The sequence below is a fragment of the Thermobia domestica genome, chromosome 14, assembly GCF_964235325.1.
Source record: "Thermobia domestica chromosome 14, izTheDome1.hap1.1, whole genome shotgun sequence".
NCBI lineage: Eukaryota > Metazoa > Arthropoda > Insecta > Zygentoma > Lepismatidae > Thermobia > Thermobia domestica.
The window spans coordinates 455,728-477,561 of record NC_137467.1 but is presented as its reverse complement, the minus strand read 5'-3'; positions in this window follow the sequence as shown (position 1 = coordinate 477,561).

Genomic DNA, 21,834 nt, shown 5'->3' with positions numbered 1-21,834 from the left:
GATTACCATAAAATTTTATTTTATTTATTCATTATTTTTTGTTTACATCAAAAGGCAACTTCTCTGCACTATTAGAAATAAAACTTAAAGATTGGACACAAACAATTTATTTCCTGAGTTAAACAATATATCCACATTTAAAAACTACATAATTACATGTGACAGTTTCGCCAACTAACACTTTGGTGAAACTGTCACACGTACAGGACCGCAACCAGAGGGGGGCTAGGGGAGGCCTAGCCCCCCTAAATTTTTCGTGCCCACTACAGACCTCAATACAAAGTACTATTATTAATGCCAAAAACACAATTTAGATATTTGTAGGAGAATTTTTAATGACTTGCCCCCCCCCCCAATTTGTATGACTACTTTAGGGCCTGCACACATATGTACTTTTTAATGTGAATATATTGTTTTGCTCAGCGAGTAGTTTGTATTTAATTATATCCAAAGCAAAGCTTCTACTTATAGAAAATATTAAAAATTGGATCCTTTTTCGTTCCACCCTATTGGTCAATAGATTACATCAATGTGAACAACATTCCTGTGCGTAGTTGTCGAGAAAATCAATAAAAATTGATCTTTTATGGCTCTAAAAAGTATGTTACCTGTTCTCAATAAGCATTTTTCTTGCTGGAAAAGAATGTTTATTTATTCATGAAAAATTCACAGTTAACTAGTAGATTCTTTTCATTCCTATTTTTCCTTCCCCTAACAATGACACACATACTTGTAGCAATTACAAACATATTAAGGGGGTAAGTCAATAATTATCTGCAATGTAGATATAACTTTCCTTACATTGTTCATACAGATATCTCACCTCGTTTATTTTATTTTTATGCTGTTGAGGTCATGGTATGAAAGTTTGATCCTAATCCCTCCATTTGTATTCCTTTTGTTGAAAATAGATTATGGCCACTCCATTAGAAGTTTGAACGAAATAGGAACAATGAGCAGTGATTCGGTTTTTGTGGTCGAAAAATGTATCAGGGGCTGCAATCCATCAAAGAGTTTCGGCACAATACGGGAATAGTGCCTTGCTGCAACGGAGTGTGATCCGGTGTGGTAATTAAAAGCCGAAAGTGCCATATTTTTCCAATTTTAGGATAAATCGTCAATAAATGCCATGTATTATGCCCGTTGCCGTTCTATCACTGTCGCTGTGTACTGTTTTCGCTTCTGTATGTTCATCATCATACGGTCTGTTGCCCAGGCGGGGCCGAACGTTTATCGGCCCACCAAGCAGATGGCTGACTAAGGAGAAACATTCTACATCATCGTGATATTCCGGTGGGTTCTCTGAATCTGCTGTCCGACTAAGTTAACACACGTACATGTCTACCCGTGTTTTTCTTCATTAAGTGAACATTAGATACACAAGCGAAAAACCCTAATAACACAGGCCAACGACTACTCCTGCAACCTCGCGGAGGGTACTTTTATACCAATCGCCTATTTGTTACACGATGGTTCTCTAAGCTGCGACGTAACTCCAGTCAGTTTCCCAAAATTCTGGATTTACACAATTTCCTGTCCCACCTCCGCAAAGCACGTTTTTTTTTTTTCCTTGAGTGTTTCCGGGAATGTTGTCGTAACGTAATGCAATACAATTCTGCAATTCCTCATCTTTGGATTTCCGTTGAAAGAAATAGACCTACCCATGATCTTGTTTTCTTTTTATTTTAAGATTAGCTGATTATAAAGTAACTAAATAGACTTAACATCCATATATAATTTCTTTGGACTAGAAACTTATACAATTAGAGCGCCCTCCCTCATTTTTCTTCCTCAACCTTCAACTGTCCTTTTCTTCCTGCCATTAATTTCCCGTTCACTAGTTGCAGAAGTATTACCAGCCTTTTATATGCTTTAGCTACCCGTTATTATACATTTGTTATACTTGTTATACATCCCTTGGAGGTTCTTATATACATTACTTATTAACAGAGTTTCATTTCAATAATTGGTACCAAACCAATTCAATTTATTATAACCAACTCACTCATTTTAGGATCTCACGGAACTAAGTTCAGTTTAACTGATATCCATTGCAGTAATGCCACCCTTTGTGTTGTCTGCTCACTCCTTGTGGTGTGAGTTCACTTTAGTTGTTATACTGTACACTTCAATGCATTTCATTTAATATTTCTCCACCAGTTCGCTGAATTACTAAACTTGTACCTGTTAAAGTACCCGTGATCAGTTTATCAAAGTGCACAGGACTGATCTCCGTCCACCGGGCATACAATCATGCCAATTCATCCTTTGTAATGCAACCTGCCCCTGCTAATAGTTATTATACACTGCATTTATTCACTAGCTTAGGAGCAAGGGCGCCGTTTTTCTGTAAATTTGGGGTATTGAGATGCAGATTTTATATATGAAGATTTTAAGACAAATTGCACTCAAATTATGCCAAATATTGTATATTCACGAATACAGAAGGGGGCCCAAATGAGCTTTGGGGGGGCCATCTTGGCTCCCCAGGATCGGCGCCCTTGCTCACCAGTGATTTATTGACACTTAACCGTTTATCAGTTTAGTTCGGTTCTGATCAGTTCACTTCCTTTGAGACCTCACGAGTAGGTATCAGGTCATCTGGCATGTGCATAACTCTATCACGATCATGATCCAGTTCATCACGACTTTCTTGTGCTCATATGGACAGAAATTGTATACACCACACACACACACACACACACACACACATATATATATATATATATATATATATATATATATATATATATATATATATATATATATATGTCTGTGTGTGTGTCGTTTGCTAATTAAACTATGACCTTTCGTACGTTGTACACCCAACTCCACACCTAACAACGTGTAATATTCTATTTTCTACCATTGACCATGTCTATGACCCCATTCCACGTAGTATTCTGAACCTATTCTGAACCTTTTCAAACCTATTCTGAAAGCGAAAGATGGCCCAAAGCCATATTAGACAAGTTGTAAGTTTTGTTTTCAGTTTTTTTTAATTATTATTATTTTGTTTACTATTTGTATTTAAGAGAAGTGTCGCCAGCACTTAATAATAAACGTATGTGTTTCTCTTTCAGTATACTTGGGTGAAGTGATATCCTTATTCCTAGGAGCCAGTGTTATTAGTGTTGCGGAATTGATATACTTTATATTGATAAGACCATTCTTTAATTATTGGAAAGTAGCTGCTCGTTATAACTTAAAAGCGAAGTTACAGCTTGAGGAGGAATAAAAGTGTCTGAAACCGAAAGATGAAAGTATACGTATAACATTAACACTGTGATGCAACGGTTGTTTTTACAATTAAGTGGGAGAATAATTGTTTCAGTCGGACAAATTATACTGAAACTAAGAGCAAAACAAAAAAGGGTCAGATATTCTTTAATATGTATGTAAATACAATAAAACAGTGTTCTAAGATAAGCTAAGATGAAAAAGATTGTCTTCAATTCCTTCCTGTCATCACAAAAATCATGTTCATGTGATTTAACGTTATTTTGAGACATAATAATTTATTGCTACCTGTAAAACTATATTTTAGGTACAAAATAAGTTATTAAGATAGAAAAAATAGTTTCAAAACCCTGGGGTCACATTTTCTAGCTTTCCAGTAAACTGGAAAAGAGGATTCAGCATTTCCGTGCAATTCAATTCAATGACATACCGAATAAGCTTCTGTTGCACATCCAAAATTAAACTACCTATACATCAATTGAAGCACCCCGCCGAACAACGATATATCTTACATTTTAGTGATTTCAAAGAAAGCTTGTAGTATATTTCAGGAGTATAATAGGAAACAATAAAACCAGTTGCAAGCACATTGTGAATGGTTGAACAATATCTGGTCTGATGAGTGGCTATGTTCCGTAGAGCATCATTCCACTAATAATTAAAAATGGTCCAAGGTATCATATGTATCCTTGTTCGGCGGGCTGCTTCAGTTGTCTACTGTGATTTTGAAAACACGTAACTCGTTTTGGAAACCAACAATATAAGATACATATGATAATGTAGTTGACTTATAAATTATTTGTATATATATTTCAATTTACTCACTTATGTGAACAATTGTATACAAGTTATCAAAGTGAGGTGATTATTCTGTATTTGTATTTTTTATATGTCTGTGCAATTAGCAGTATTTTCAGAGCACATATTTACCTTATAACTCTCGTATTTGATACTCAGCAATTTTTATCTGTTTAGGCATTTGACTGCCAACTAAATAAGAACTGCGGAAGTATTTTAGTACTTGACACACTTTTTGTGTTTAAGCAAAAGCTTACATAAACTATTAAAATAAACGTTTCTAGAAGAACAAGGAAAATCTCGACAGCATCTGCGACACGAAAACCAAGCATCCGCTCCCTCCCCCACCCCTCTATCTGGACATTCCAAGGCAGGCAGAAAGATATCAGCATGAGGGGGGTGCACAAGGACACTTCCGTAAGTACAAAAACATTCGAAGTGAGAGGTGGAAGTGACAATATAGTTAAGGGGAAAGATGGCTATTTTAATATATATATTCAAAACGTGAGGGGAACTCGTACCAAATTAAGAACGCTGACCGAAAATGTATTAAGTAACAATTATCAGGCAATTGCATTAACCGAATCTTGGCTTACTAACAGTCATAATGACTCTGAACTCTTTGATTCGCGGTATGTCGTGGTAAGAGATGACAGAAATATTGTTACTTCTGGTAAGAAATTGGGTGGTGGTGTTGTATTAGCTGTAAATAAAAAAATATCGTGTGCAGAAAATTCCTTCCCCAAACATTCCTGGTGTTGATTGTATTACAGGAAAAGTTTTTGTAGATACGGTTAATTGTATATATATTGGTGTTGTATATATTGCACCTGGATCAAATCAATCAACATATAGAGAATATTTTGAATACATATTTAGTGTACTACAACCAAAGAGTAACATTCTTCTGACAGGCGACTATAATCTCTCACAGGTCACGGGAACTGATTTCAATTTTTTAACATCTACTGGAACCTGTCAAGAGTTATTTCACTTAATGAATTTTTATAATTTACAAACCTTCAATAATATTAGAAACTCGTATGGCAAAACGCTTGACCTAATACTCTCGAATCTTACCAGCGTAGAGGTCAGACACGAACACCCTCCCCTTTTACCGGAGGATGCTCATCACCCAGCCCTCCCAGCTGAATATAAATGTATTAACTCTAGAAATGCTAAGTGTACAAACAAAAGCGAAGTAAGAAACTATAATTTCTTTTAAAACTGACTTTGATAAACCGTACCGCGAAATATCACTAACAAATTGGGAACCTATCACAGATAGTTTGACTGTAGATGGCTCTTTGGAGTTTTTCTATAATATACTCTATTCTAATTTTGACCGATGCATCCCGAGAAAAAGAGCTAAATTCAATTATCCTACTTGGTTTTCAAGTGACATAATTAGATTAATTAATAGCAAATCATATCACCATAAGAAATGGAAGCAGGGTTCTCGGGACGCATTTTATCACTATAATAAAATTAAAGAATTAAGAGCTCTTTCTACAAAAGAAATTTCTAATGCATACAATATATATTTAAACAACTGTGAGGCCAATATTATAAATAATCCTAAGACTTTCTGGGCGTATGTTAAGAATAAAAAGAGTAATTCGGGAAGTACTATCTTTAATTATGATGGTCAAACTTTGAGTGACGATGCTGATATTGCAAACGCGTTTATGGCAAATTTTCAAGTGACACACAATAAATCGAGCTACAATCTTATTCCTATGGAGCAACACAATAATTCGGAAATCCTGGACAAATTAAACATTAACCTTATAAAAATCGAAGATGTGGAGAATGCTATTAAAAAACTTAAACCACTCAGAAATACTGAACCCCTACAAGTTATTTTTAACAAGTCAATAGCTTCTTCTACATTTCCTACGAAATGGAAGATTGGTGACGTCTGTCCCATTCCCAAAACAGGCTGTCCTACAGACCAAATAAACAATTATCGACCGGTAACCCTACTATCTGCCCCATCTAAGATATTTGAAATTATTATATACGAAAAAATTATTCACATGTACAGTCAATAATATCTCCCTTTCAATATGGTTTCATGCCAAAGAGATCAACCATAACCAACCTCTCAGAACTCTCACATTTTATAGCTAATGAAATTGATAAGAAGGAACAAGTAGATGTAATTTATACAGATTTCTCCAAGGCGTTCGACTTAATTAATCATGATATACTTCTCAGCAAACTTGTGACATTCAATTTTTCACAAAATCTTCAACAACTTATAGCATCCTATCTTTGCCAACGGAAACATCGCGTTCGATACAAGAATATTTTAACTAAGGAATATGTCGTAGACTCTGGTGTGCCTCAGGGATCGAACTTAGGACCTCTGTTATTTATACTATTTGTTAACGATTTACCACCTGTAATAACATCTTCCCACAAACTTATGTTTGCTGACGATCTAAAAATCTATCGCAGTATCTCCACGCGATTCCGAATTAGACGCAATTTCTTTGCAAAATGACCTTAATGCTATTTCCCAATGGTGTGAATCAAACAAGTTGCTACTAAATATTAGAAAATGTAAAGTAGTATCATACACCAGGAAAATAAACTATGTACGCAATGTGTATACTATTAATCAAACATTGAGAGAGTGGATTGTTACTGATCTTGGAGTCACTCTGCAGTCAAACCTATCATTCGATATTCATGTCAACAGAGTAATTGGTGAGGCCTTTAGGAATCTTGGCTTTGTGATGAGATTAGGAGGTGATTTCTCTAATACTAATGCTCTCAAAACATTATACACTGCCTATGTACGGTCTAAGGTGGAATATGGGGTTCATAGTAAGAAATAGGCCTATATAAATAAAATCGAAAACATTCAAAATAAATTTGTGCGCTTTTTGACATATAAAGAAACAGATATATATCCAAAATTTGAGAACTACGAAGGTCTTCGAAACAAATATTCATTACAATCTCTTAAAAGCCGAAGAAGTCATTTCATGTTATCTTTCTTACAAAAAAATAATTCATGGTGCAATAGATTCAGAATATTTGTTATCAGAAATCAAAATTCGCGTCCCACATAGAGCAACAAGACCCCATAATGACATATTCCATCTTTCAGCGCAAAGGACTAATGCATTAGATGTATCGCCTATCAGAAAAATGTGTATATTGTATAATAAGATGTCACAAGAACACCCAGATATAGATATTTTTAGTTACAAACAAAATTTTCATTCTGCATAAATTTGTTGTATCCTGTACATCGTGCTATCTGTATTTTAACGTATATTTTGCTTTCATGTTATTATTTTATTGCATGTGTATTTTAGAGTGTATTACGATAGAATTGAGGTCTTATTAGTATGTTATTATATGTGTATTTTAAAGTGTATTAAATACACTTTATAATAAGAGAAAACTGTAATTAGGCATTTGCCTGTTGTTTTCCGAAATAAATAAATAGATGTCTAAATGGGTTAAACTGGTCTTACTTCGGTTATATATTTTTGAAAATAATTCCAACATTTCTACATTGTTTAATACAACGAACCTATTGGGTGCACGTCCCGACTTCTGGAAGTGGTCTCATGAAGGTCAAACAGAAAAGTAAATAGAAGGCTGTCAGTTACAATTTCGAGATTTCACATGGATTCCCAGTCAACTCTACACTTTCCGTTCTTATTTTAAGTAACGATTCCGCGACGGAAGTCCAGAACACAACGGTCGTACAAAATTAGTTTAGTTAACTAAAAGATGAGTTGATTTATCTGGAGGAAAGTAATATATAGTACATTGCATTGTTTCCAAAAGCATTGTTTCCAGAGGCACCAAACTTTATAGCAAAGAGACACAGAGAGAAAAGGGATTCATCTTAAAGAAAACTGTACCTATTACTAGCCTTATGCAGGTAAGAACAATGGCTCTACTTTTAACTATGAAAGCAAAAAGTCGAATTAGCAAGTGTTGAAACAAAGAAATCTTCATTCACGTAATTACCCGCCTTCGCCTTCCTACGGATGTATCTTCGTACGAGCCCTTTAGCTACGCCCTTCCCTTAACCCATTTAAGCCCCCCGGGTCCATTAACATATTTTGTTATTGTTAAAGTTTATATATTTCCTCTGGGTTGTTTTATACCCAGTACCATAATTAGCCAATGGAAGGTCAGCAAAAAGAAATGACAGCATGTTTAACTATCTAAATTTACCAAGAATAGGTCAAAAACCATCCATTTTCCAAAATAAATCAAAATACAAAATAAAAAGATAAAGGCATATATAGGTTAAGCGGATAATATGCATTACTAACTTGTAGTGATCACCTGGCACAGGTAGGTGAATCTTCTTCGCTATTTGTCGCAAAACATTTCTGAAATATTTACACCCTTCGTGTATGCATAAGGATGCCAACTGGAGCGCAAGACCATTAACTTGACTATTCAGATATTTTAGATGGTCTTAATTTTCAATCGCATCAAGATTTGGAGATGAGACAATTTGTAAAGATTTTTTGGCTTGGCTTGGTGTGGCGATTCATTTTTAATTGTACTTTAATATTTTATGGTCAGGTACCGAGGATAAGGAAGTACGTGATGGTGGACGATAGTAGCATTTAAAAAAGTGGGAGGAAAACGGAGAAATCCGAGAAAATCGACGTGCACATCGTTTGTATATCACAAATTCAAATGACAAAAGCTAGAATCGACCAGGGACCCGTGTAGCAGAGGTAAGGAATTCGTCACTGAACATCAAAAGCAAGTTTACATAAGGAAACGATCCAAATGAAATTTTGAGCTCATTTTCGATTTCATCGTTGATCAAAATATGCAAAAGATGTATACACAATGGTAAACTGAAGCGTAATGCTATGGTGGGGTATTTTGACATTTAACCCTGAAAATGGCCTTGACGCGGTTACGTCCAGAAATCGGAACCTGCACTAATTAAATCCTATGAAATTACATAATCTGAATATTTTTCGAATAAAAATAACCAAGGTAAGTCTAGTTTAACTGTCTAAATGTCGTGGGCTGAAAGTCGTATACAAACGTTTAATATCAGTTCTTTTCTTTTATATATGCCGTGCAATTTTATCGATGGATTCTCCTGATAGATTTGTTTAGTGTTAACTGGTTGTAATACAGTAACAATTTTAATTTGAAGCTCATAGAGGAAAGAATTTCTGTTGCAACATCGAAATTAAAAATTGTATGCTAGGCTTGTTTGCATATACCAAGGTAATATATTTACTTTTTAGGCTAATGTTGCTCAAGAAATCTTTATGTATATACATATACATATCGAAACACTAAAAAGAAGTTATTTTCATCAGATGAGAGTTCCTAATGAAGTAAGAATAAATTTATTACTAATTTTTTTTTAGATGATAATCATGCATTTGTTTGAAATGATGTCCACTAATACAGATTTGGAATTACATTTCAGCTGTAATTCTTTAAAAAAAAACTTTTGATCGTGATAAATCCCAGAAAGAAATGCATTTAAGGTTATCAAAAGATGGTGTTTTACTTAACATATGATTTATCAAAGAATGTAAAGAAGGAAAGAAGATAATGTGTGCAATTCTTTCTCCCTATTAAAAACAGAAAATATTGAAGTTGCTATTTTGAATTAGGACATTTCATTTCAGTTGCATATTTATTTGACAAATAAGGTTGTATTTATCTTCTGATTGAACTTTTTTAAATAATTACTAGAATAGATTACACCATACGCATTTCCAGAAGACAATAGACTTTGTGGAACATTCCTTTATATTTTACAGGATTAGAATAGCCTGACTTCATTTTAAAAACTGTTTTGAATATGAATCTATTTTCTGGAGGATATACATATGATGTATTTGTACTGGTTAATATTTCCTTGTCTTTTTTTCTTTTCTTTTTTTTTCTTTCTTTTTTTTTTTTTTTTTTTGAAATTCCGGTTCATTGTTCCAATTTCTGTGATTCTTACGTGCTCAAATCACTTGTAATCGAAGCACTGAATCGGAACATTAAACCGTATGTATCAAACTATATTTGTTCGTAATCTTTTAATTAGCACTCTTTAAAAAGTATATCTTTCAATGTCTAGATGTCCTATGAATGTTGTCTACTGTGTTGGGATCATGCTTTTGGGGATCAAAGAAACATTGCACGACTTTACTTCTCACGTAGAATACTCTTCGTCAATCCACTCTGCTTTGTTTTCAGTATACAAAACGTAAATATTTGAAGAATAGATTCCATCTTTCAAACGAATATACGTAATTTACTTAAGATAAATGTCCACCGCGTATATTTCTTATCAATTTTAATGTTTGTTCTTTTTATGAAATTTTCCTATAATTTTTTCTACAAAATTCATTATAATGTACTTAAATTTACTTTCTATGAGACTTATCTTTTCTGTCTGCAATAACTTTACATTGTAGTAAGTCTGACAGATTTTTGAGACTATCCGAACTTTTTAATGTTCTTGTATTGAAAATGTGTTGTTAATAAAAATAGTAATTGCACATTATATTTTATGAGTATACTTGAAGAGTTTTAAACCCTCACTTTCCAATATAAAATACAAGATAATTCTCAACAAAGTAATCAAGTTTAAGGGATATTATTTCATTTAGTACGCATTAATATTTGTCATAAAAATGCAATAATAGAGAATTTAGAAAAGTAATTTATGATAAAACACATTCTGAACAATCACTATCCAAATTTTACGCTGTAGAAAACAATAATAACATCATCATACTCAAACAAACTGAAACAAGTCAAACACAATGCAGGGCGGCTTTAGAGTTCTACAACAGAGAATTCACATCGGCAATGCCTTTACTCCTCCTCTCTTCTGTCACTAAATCATCCACCAGTTTTGGAGACTCAGGTGACGTCTTACTTTGAAGGTATTTTTTAAATGTTGATATCAGATAAAATATTACAAAAAGAATTTACCATTTTATAATCATATATGTAGTGTAAGTCTTACGTACATAATTATTAACTTTACGTACTTTAATCAGGAGAAAGAATTCAGACTATTAAGAAATTAGAAACAACTGATGTCAACACTGCTCAATATACTTCTTCAATTGCATTTTCATAATCGATTCTAAATGAAAGGAAATTTCTGGTTGTACTTCCTATAGCACTATCCTTTGGGGTAAGAAGACTCTTACAATAAATAACAAAATAAATAAATAAAATGAAATAATAAGGAATAAAATCCACAGGAACTTCCAAACAAAATTAAGCGCAACGAAAAATTAAAAACAATCCAAACTGAGATTTTTGAGAGAACTGAAAGAAAGAATTCGGTTGTTTCAAGTCCCGGTCACACTCAGAAAAGCTTTTGCATCTTTAACAGCTGTAATCTTTATTCTCGCAAATGAGAACGTTTTCATATACTGCTTTAAACCTCATCAGTATACCATACACGTTGTAAGCATGACTATATTCTTAATGACCTAAAACTAAAGTGGGATTTCCCATTTTCTGCTTTGAAAAGAAACATTCAATTCACGGCTTGTACACTTTATTTACATAATAACTTAAAATTTGACATAAACTTTGCTGAAGAAATTTTTAAAAAATGAAGATTTTTAGTAAAATTGTATTCTACTTGGAATCCAATGTCATCAGTTTTTACAGTAAAGATTTCTTTAGCTTGAACAATCTCATTCAACATATAAATTGTTAGCATCTTTCAAATTTAAAAAAAAATGTTACTTGACTCGCTGTATTTTACATATTTTCAATATCTATTAGGTTAACAAAGTAAAATTTAAAATAATGAAAATAAAACAGACTGGTTGTACAACATTCTAATAATACTCGGATTGCATTATTTTACTTTATTCTCTGGTAAGCTAGTTTCGTTTTCATTTACCCCTTTTATTTTTCCTGCTGTGCGTCGATATCAGTTTAACATGGTGATGACCGGCTGGAGGGTTTACGCATTCTTAGCTACCTCACACATGTAGCACGGTCCTCTCATTTTACCATGTTCATCTCACTTTTATTGACATTTCTCTTTACATCAGACACAGTCAAAAACATACAAGAAATCACATAAACTAATCATAACCTAAAATACCTAACCTATCCTAACCTAAGTAACTAAACTAACTTAACCTAAGATAACAACACATACATTGACATTTCCACTTTAAAATAAAAATAATATCACTTTCTAGCTATCACACTTTCTCAAGAACGTGTCGTGATCAAACCAGCTGTTTTCTTGTCTCAAAAGATTTCCGATTTAAATATTCCAAATTATTCTACTGATGTGAATTACTATTATTCTTATCAGAACATAGTAATCGAGATACGAGCTGCCAACGAAAATCTCACCTTACCCGCATATTAAAGAAAAATGCACCCATATACAGACTTAAGCCGTGGTATAGCAAACTTCAGACTTAAGCCGTGCAATGGGAACCCACTTAAATCTGTTTTCTAGTTGTTTCTAAACATATTGACTGAATGAGCATTTTTCCAGAATTTAAGCAAAGAAAAGAAGACAATGAGTGACACAAAACAATTTCTACAAATGCACAAGGCCCAAAGACAAGGTTCAAATTTTGGGTAAACATACACTTGTAATTACTATGATCACCGAGATTACTAACATATTCCCCCCCTCCATTGAGTGGTTCTTACATTGACATTATGAATATGTATATATGTAATTTCTAAGGAAAACTGTTAAATTAGCACTTTATCTCCAAGTTATATATCCACAATTGATTCAACTATTATAACCAAATGTAAATCTAATTTCGAGGTTTTTAGTTGCCAATAAAGTCAGTTCACTTCCTAACTTGAGACACAGCACTGGATCATATTCAAAACAGGTTTACTTACTTGAAACTTTGAAGAGGATTTTTTTTCCTTTCACAATTAGTTGTATTTAAGTTGTGCAGGAACCTTGAAAAGATTCCATCAATGCACCCTCAAAATACCATTGTCTACGGCTGCCGTCCACGTCCGAAGATGGCTGAAAGCCCAGTCCACAACTATTAGATGAAGATTTCAGCATTAAACTTTTTCTGTCCGCTGAACAGCACATTGCATGATTCAACTTCCTCATTCATAGAAAGGAGTGACCATTCCTCACTAACTTTCAGTTTAGTTTGCTGGAAAATTCAAGGATGTTATAAAATAGAGGATCTGCCCATACAATAAAATCGTGAAGCCATACGTCACAGCTTCGCCACACCTACTCTGCCCACTCCGTGCCACTAAAAAGATCGCAATGTTTCGAGCCAACAATCATGGCGGAAACGAAAGTAGCCAATCAGGCGTGCCGGATCGGACGATGCTCGGTTTTTTTTTTTTTTTTTTTTTGGCTTCATTAAGTTCATATGATTAAGATACATATGGGCAGATCCTCTATTTTATAACATCTTTGGGAAAATTACACTGGTTTCTACACTTTTCCAAACATTGTATAACACCAGATTTTCTGTCTTGTTCACAATGCTAATTTCTGGTAAAAGACAATGAATAATAGGAAGAAAAGCACTAATTGGCTATTATTGATGACGTAACGATAAGACAAAATTTTATCCATTTAACATCAAAGACGCAGCGAATCTCAAACGCAGCTGTGATTTCTGATGATCCAATAAAGACAATTTTCACCGAAACAAAGGGCATTATTGCTGAATTTCTAAACTTAAAATTTTGAAGAAATTACGAAACAAAATTTTGAGGTTTCCTTAGGAAGATTCGCTGCACCAAATTCCGTTGAAAATAAACTAAAACCCAGTGAAAACTACAAAATATACACGTATTTCCTAAAATAATTCAATATTTTGATTAAATAAGCAAAATTCTGAAAATAATATTACATATATCTTTATGTAATCTATACTTAAATATTACTCTTTTAACGAAATTATGTAAATTTTGCGACTTATTCCTACGGTAGTACAATAACTTTCTACATATTTCCAAAATCTCTACTAAACAAAATTTGTGAATATGTATACAGGATGTCCAAAAATCTCGGACCATGTTACATTATACCAAATGTATAAGGTAACAAGACGTTTCAATTAATGCAAATCATTTATAAAATAATTGGTGGAATGAGAATAGGGAAGAAATGGGAGAACCCGGAGAAAACCCACGGACAGGAGTTGTCCATCACAAACTTGAAATGGCGGGGATCAAACCAAAGACCCAGAGCAGAGAAATTCAAAACATTCAAAGCGGACCTCTTGCAGAAGAATGATGTCGCAATCACTTTGCATAACAAAAGTTTTTAAACTATTTTGTTTCGCTGGATGGTGAATGCCAGCGATATTGATTGTACATAGATGGCACACGTTAGGTCTAGTAGGAGACGGAGAACCCGCCATCAAGTTAATAAATACATAAAATAAGAAAACAATGTAAAAATAACACCAAAAACTGGATAACTTGTGCAAGAATACACCTCACTACAGGAAGGAAGAGGAGAAATATTGCATCCATCTGGAACACACTCTCCACCACTCTTCCTGAAGTTTGAAAAGAAAGAAAAAATAAAAACACAAATGGAAACAAGCAGGTAAACATCACGTGAGAACTGCACTGCAGGGAAAGTAGAAAAAATATATGCCATAAGAACCCGAAGGCATGTGAACGGTGCTGACAAGAAGCTATACACAAGAACTTACAAAGCAGTAGGTTCTGTTTCACCACTCTTCTCACGAGACTCGCATGTAGCGGAGAAGTTCTTACAAACCATGTCAGAGTCAAGGTTACCACCGCCGCTGTGTTTCCGGGTCACTCACACTATCTTGGATTGCTTGGCTAACACTGTCTGTTTTATTTGAGAGCACTTTTCGTTTTTTACGTAACGATCGCCGTAGTTGATTTCCATGAGCACTGGTAAAGGGCAAAACATATTCAGATGCATTTTCAGGGGTTGTGGCTGATTTCTTAGTAAGCTGAATATGAGAGGTAGACAATGGTGCATCATCCTGCGACGTTGCCAGATTGGGCGGGGCAGTTTGTAGCACTGAGTTGGTCGAGGGCCACTGAATCGGATCAACACAATCTTGTAAGGCCGTAGTGCTTGGCTCACGTTCGGTTATGACATCATGACATAAAGTAGGAAATTCTGTAGAATCATGCACCAAGGGAGGGGGAGCTCGAGACACATCACGAACACTCGTGGAAACACTGGGCCATAAAGAAGGAGACAGTGAGTTTAACGAGTAATACGGGGTTTTCGGGAGATTACCAGTGGATAAAGGTGTCATACGAAGGTGGTCCTGTTTGTGCTGAGGACGAGGTAACTGACGAGGTGGTATCTTGTATTGGGAAACTAGATGATCCGTACTCAAACAGCGGAAACAGGTATGAAGCTGTCCAGGATACACAATTGAAGCCTTATAACCCATGAAGTGAAGTTTAGAGGGTATATATTTCCCTAATTCTATATAAACTGCGCGAACACCATTCAACACAGGGTATTTTAAGCGAGTGCTCTACTTTACATGTACTATTTGATAACCTCACCATATTCACGCAAGGTATCACGTACTACATCATCACTAAGTTCACACGGTAAATCAAAAATACGGGCTTTACTATTGTTAGTAGTAGCATCCAATATATTCACCACAGAGGAAACACCAGTCGAATGACGGAAGGGAACAGAGTCTGGCAAAGTACGTAAAGCTTGTTCAAAATTCAGAGCTGTATCCAGTTTAACATATACACAGAAGTCTTCGCTGTGTAACTGAATTGCAATAACTTTGTTCATCAGATCGGAAAAATTTTCACTTAATCATATGTGTATTTCAGCCGTGACGGTCGTAATTGTCTGAAACTCTTGTCGAACTCAAATTTTACCATATTTTGTCGAATGGTATTCATAACGTAGTACTACTTGACACAATTTCCAGTAATTAACGCTACTACACAGTCCTAAGCACAGGACAAGAAAACTAAACAGAAAAAATAAATGAAACTCAGGATACGCTTTCACGAAGCGCTCAAAAACACCTTCATACACCATGAGAACTCACGGTGAATTGTGACTTGGCCACGAAGGTAATGAACAGAACGTCGCTTGTAGAGGGATAAATTATTGAGGTCTTTTGCATTCGGCTAATCAGAGTGCTTCTTTAACCGCATATATTCGACTATAACCATTTGGGATCAGAGGGCCGCGGTGGCTCAGTGGTAGAGCGTTCACCTCTGGTGCTTGGGGTCCCGGGTTCGATCCCAGCCCCCGCCAAATGAACTTTGTGGTGGACAAACACCTTGTGCGTGGGTTTTCTCGGGGTTCTCCCGTTTCCTCCCACTGTCTTCATTCCACCATTTTCATTCATTACTCATAATCACCGTCTCCTTTAGCCCAACCGGCATAACCGTGGGACGTAAAACTCAAAGATTTCATTTTTTTCCATTTGGGATCAGATAAAATCTGCTCACCGTGTAATTTTATAACAAATTGACGAGTGTCTATTTACTTTATTACATGGTTTTTCCATATTCACTTTCAAATGATCGGCGACAGTTGTCATCTAATAAAGTAGATGCGTTTGTTGCTTTTAGTACACAATCGCTTAGAAAAAGAAGCAACAAATGCATCAAATGTGGGAGATGAATTTAGAACACCTACATGGCAAATGCCTAGCACATCTTGTGCTGTTAGAGTATTTGAAACAATATGTACCTAAAGGACGTACCTAGAACATGACAGATATATATGTCCCAAGTGACGCCACAAAAACAAATGACTGTTAGAGTGCAAAACTGAGCCAGGTATATAAATGCTATATTTGTGGTGCATAGTTGCAAATATCAATTAGGTGTAACAAGTACCTAAAATTGTTGGTAGCTGAAGTACATACTTAGCACATGAATATCATATGTGTCAAGTGTCGGGTACCTAAAAAGTAGCTAGGATATCTAAATGGCACATGCCTAGCACATCTTGTGCAATTAGGGAATCGATTCAGTGAAAAATAACTCATCTACATTCCCACTAATTTACATACCTTACAGTGAAATTTGAAACGAACACAAAAACTAAGTAATAGTGAAAACATAATTAGCTTCGTTTCTCGTATATTTATATTTGATAACTTTAGGAACACAACAATATCTTTATGATATATTGAAACAAGTATGCATTCAACTTCGCTTGTTTCTACAGCAAATGAGTACTTTATTGGACTGTTCATTTTCAGCAATAAGACTGTTTGATGTAGCCTCTGAATCACATGTGTTCCTATAGAGAATCTAACTCTGGTATCTGATGCCGAAGACGCGTTTGCAAACCCTATATCGACAAGGAAATTTTAAAGTTCCGACAGGAACCGAACTCAGTGAACCCCGTACGTGATCTACTACCTAAATCATTATCTACTTATTATTTTATAATTATTTACTTGAATTACAAATAAGCATTTACATATTTATCTGTGCCTTTGTATGTTAAGCGGAATCCACTCCACTCTCCTTGTGTTGTATGTTGTGTTTCGCGTACTAATCAAAGCGGATTCTTTTTTATCTCAGGGAATATATACGATTATCTTCTACTTAAAGGAAGATGATTAAAGGACTGTTCTGTGAGACAGACAATCGCTAGGAGGAGCTAAGGCATAGCACGTGAACAGAAAAATACCAAGAATCGTGACTTTCGCTATGTTGGAAAGTGGATGAAATTATACAGCGAACACCAGGATGATATATTTATTTTTCAAGAAGATTTGGTGAAATACTGTGTTCATGACATCAATGTACTTCGAGTATTCTGTTTATCTTTTACGATCACTTTCAAAGCACAGACGCACATATATCTATTCCTGGAGAGTATAACAATAACAATTTCCTGCAATCTCGTTATTCGTCGAAATTTCTTGGTTTAAATACCATAGCATTCTTCCTGCAAGAGGCTACCGTCATACAAATAATCAATTCATTACAATGGCTTGCTTAACCCTTTCAGCAGATACCCTCACAATTGTGAGTGCTACTTTGTATGGCAAAAAATGTCAATCAAATGATTTTAGTAAACAAATTAGCTACAAGCACATTTGTTAGTGTCTGAATGATAAGTTGTCAGATACTGAATTGCCACCTGTTGAGTATATTGGATATCACAACGTTTATGAGTAATGTGTTCTGATGGGTTAATGAAAGCTCTCGAGAACCATTGTTTTGAAAGTCTATTTGTCTGAAGTGTATTTGGTAAGTATATATGCCTTTTATTGTGAACTAAGATGTATTTCTTGGTTAGGGCAATTTGTTATATCTGCAAGTTAATTATCAAATTGGTAATTTTGATCATCACAATTGTGAGGGTAGCCAATAAGGGCATTTTTTGTTCGGAAACCTAAAAACTTATTTTTTCTTTGCTTCTGAGAAAGCAGATTTTGGTGTCTTTCGGAAACAATAGAATCAATGTTGTTTTTATTCTTTGGAGGATTTTTCTTTAAATTATGCTTCTAGTACAAATTCAGTAATTTCGTGTAAAATCTTGTTTTGGACAGTCAGATAAAAGGTAATACAAATAATATTTCTCGTTGGTCTTAGCACTGTGAATTGAAATGAATTGTTATTTCTTTTCCGTAGCAGTAGTATTTGAGGTCTTCTCACCGAGATGCTTTTGATTGGTATATAGTAAGTATCTTGTCATTCACACGACTATTGCAAGTTGAAACTGTAACCATCAAAATAATAAGTTACAATAGCATGCTTCTTTATCTGGAGTGATCTGAAGTATTTACCACATATAACAACTCCAGATACAACATTTCAATGTGTAAGCAAATTCTAGATGTCTATAAATAGTTTTCCACTCAAGAGCCAAGCCAAGAGAGGAAATCGGTACTCTTCAAATTATGTGCACATTTGCATTGCAATCACATATGTTATATATCTTTGAGGGAGGGGTAAAAGTGGATGTGAAAAGGTAGGGGGCGCTTGACATCACGCCGTCCTCTGTGCCTATCTTCGCCCATTATATATATATATATATATATATATATATATATATATATATATTTTTACAAAGTGAGGGGGTAGATTATTTTGGAAGTGGGGAAACGTCATCCGTGCGCGTTCCTCCTCACTTTTACCCCTTGCTTTGAGGTAGAAAATAGTTCAAACCCCATCGATTATTACGAAACAATTTTTGAATAAAGTGTACTAATGTAAGTCAAAACTACAGAAATAAATTTATTTATTTACAAATACACAACTCAAAAGAGTCTAAGTATCAACAAAAAAACAATGAAAAGTATTTTCTTAGAAATAATAGACGTTTGTGCACCTTAAGTGGCTACCCTCACAAATGTAAGGGTGTGGTTTCTTACGCAAAATGTAAATTTTTCAGGATAATTTTTCCACATTATGTTAATGTGACTACCAAACGATCCAGAAACAACATTAAATATTTTTTGGGCCCGAAAACAGACTTAGCAGTGAAAGGGTTAATTGGAGAAAACTGTAGAACATCAAATTATAAATGCTTCAAGAGGAAAATAAATTGTTATTGGTATCATCTGGACGGCTACTATAAACACTCCAATACACAAGAAGAAATGTTTTTGAATTTCAAGAGTGTAGTTTCATGGGTGCTGGCAATGTTTTCCTACAGGCAATGTAATCAGCCCATTTGTGAAAATTCAGAAGAGATCATGAATTATTGATACAAAAGAATACATCGTACATGCAGCTATTACGGTGTATGGGATGTAAGATGCACGAAATGTGGAAGGTGAATTCCGTCAATTGTTAAAATCTAATCCAGCATTGGTGTTTTATTTAAACACACATCTCTACATCAATACGTCACAATTAAAACCGCGAGATAGTTTTTATGGCTGTGGTGTGAACACCATTAATTTCAATCATATGCACTAGCAGATGAAAGTGAAAGCGAAAAATTCGAAACTTGGACATTGTTTCTTTGTATTCATTTATTAATAAGTGTGGTGAATATCCAGTAGGGCACCCAGGAATCTATCTACAGGCAAATCCAAATATGTCATTAAATATATCAATGTATAATCAAATTAACCATCTTGTCACCAACAACTATCTTCTATCCTATGCTCCCATTTCGCACTAATAAGAACATATAGTTCGCACTTTCTGCATGTATCAATATTGTTCTGTATCTATCAATGAATTAAATCAAAATTTTGAATGCAATCATTCCTACAGCGAGCGATGCCTAACAGGTAAGTGGATGTCCTATGAAATTCAAAAAGCCATAGAACTTGGATATCAAGTCATTGAAGTAAACGAAATTTGGGATAACGATATTGCAGTGTATAATCCCGATACGAAGACAGGGGGCTTTTTTAGTGAATATATCTAAACGTTTCTCAAATCGAAGATTCTGGATGGCCATCCAACTGTGTCTTCAAGAACAAGAAAAACAACAATATATTCACAGGATATAACGATGAGAAGGAATTACTTTACATGTATCGAATATGATGATCAATTTAGCATGTCGTAGTCTCGCAAAACTTTACTTAAATTCAATAACTAACTGGTTCATACTAGTTTTGCTGTTTTAAATAAATTTAACTAGATATACAAATCACTGAACAAAACAAAGTTTATTTAAAAATAGTGAGTGAGTAACAGTTTCGCCAACTAACTGAACATATTGGCTTCATCAAACACACTATTTCTAGTTTAAATTCAATGAGGGGATAATTTTAGTCAAACTACCATCAATAATCGCCCAAAAAGAACCAAATAAAAATTAACGACTCAAAACATACAAATGAATTAAACTTTAACAGTGAATGATTCATTTTTATACTTCTGTTGGCAATATGAAGATGTTCCAGTTCACAATATCAATTCAAGTCGTGTCTTCGGAGCATTCATTAACTGTTAGGCAATATTGAAAGTATATAAATATTTAGAAATCCTCCAAGAAAAAGTTTTATATATTGACATCAAATCCGTAGGATTTACACAACGACCATCTGAACCTACTATAGGTCTACACCCCAAGACATTTCTTGTTTCCATGTCGAATGAGCTATCTGACATTAGTGTCTGGAGAACCTAAACAGTACACCTTGGAAATTCATTACCTCGACACGAAGTCAGTAAATTATATACCCATAATTCGATGATTTTATTTCACACACTGAAATTAAATTCATGTCTTTCGTCTCAAACATCTTTTACAGGTAAAAAAAAATGTTACACGTACTGAAATTATTTCTTCTTATTCATAGTTTACAGGTAGAAAAATCCTTGTGTACTAAAACTTTAGAAACAGACTTTAATGAAATCGTTTTACATAATTGAAAAAAGGTTCAGATTTTTAATTCGGAAAACTTCAAAACTAGTTTTCCCTTTACTAAAATTTCAGAAATAGAATTTTCTGAACACCAAAATTTTCTTCAAAAAATTCAGTTTCAAGATTTTAAAATTTTCAATCGAATCCTCTAAGAAACAAAATTCTGTTTTCAGATTTTAAAATGTTTCAAAACTTATTTCTTCGTCACGAAAACCATCTAACTGCTCCGATCATGTGAATTAATTCATTCTGATAGAAAGTAATTTAATGTTGGCAACAGCGATAAATCTCGCAACCATTGCTGACTATTTCTTAGTGATTTACTGCTGTAGATTTAGATTGTAATATTACCGAGTGCTGCTTATAACTTAACGTTAGATTCTAACGATATAAATGTTGTTAATTTCGAACCTAGGTGTCTGATAACATTCAATCATTTTAAACAAACTAATAATATTAATTAAAGTGTTGTAAGCATTTCACGCTTAAATACGACAAGCTAAACA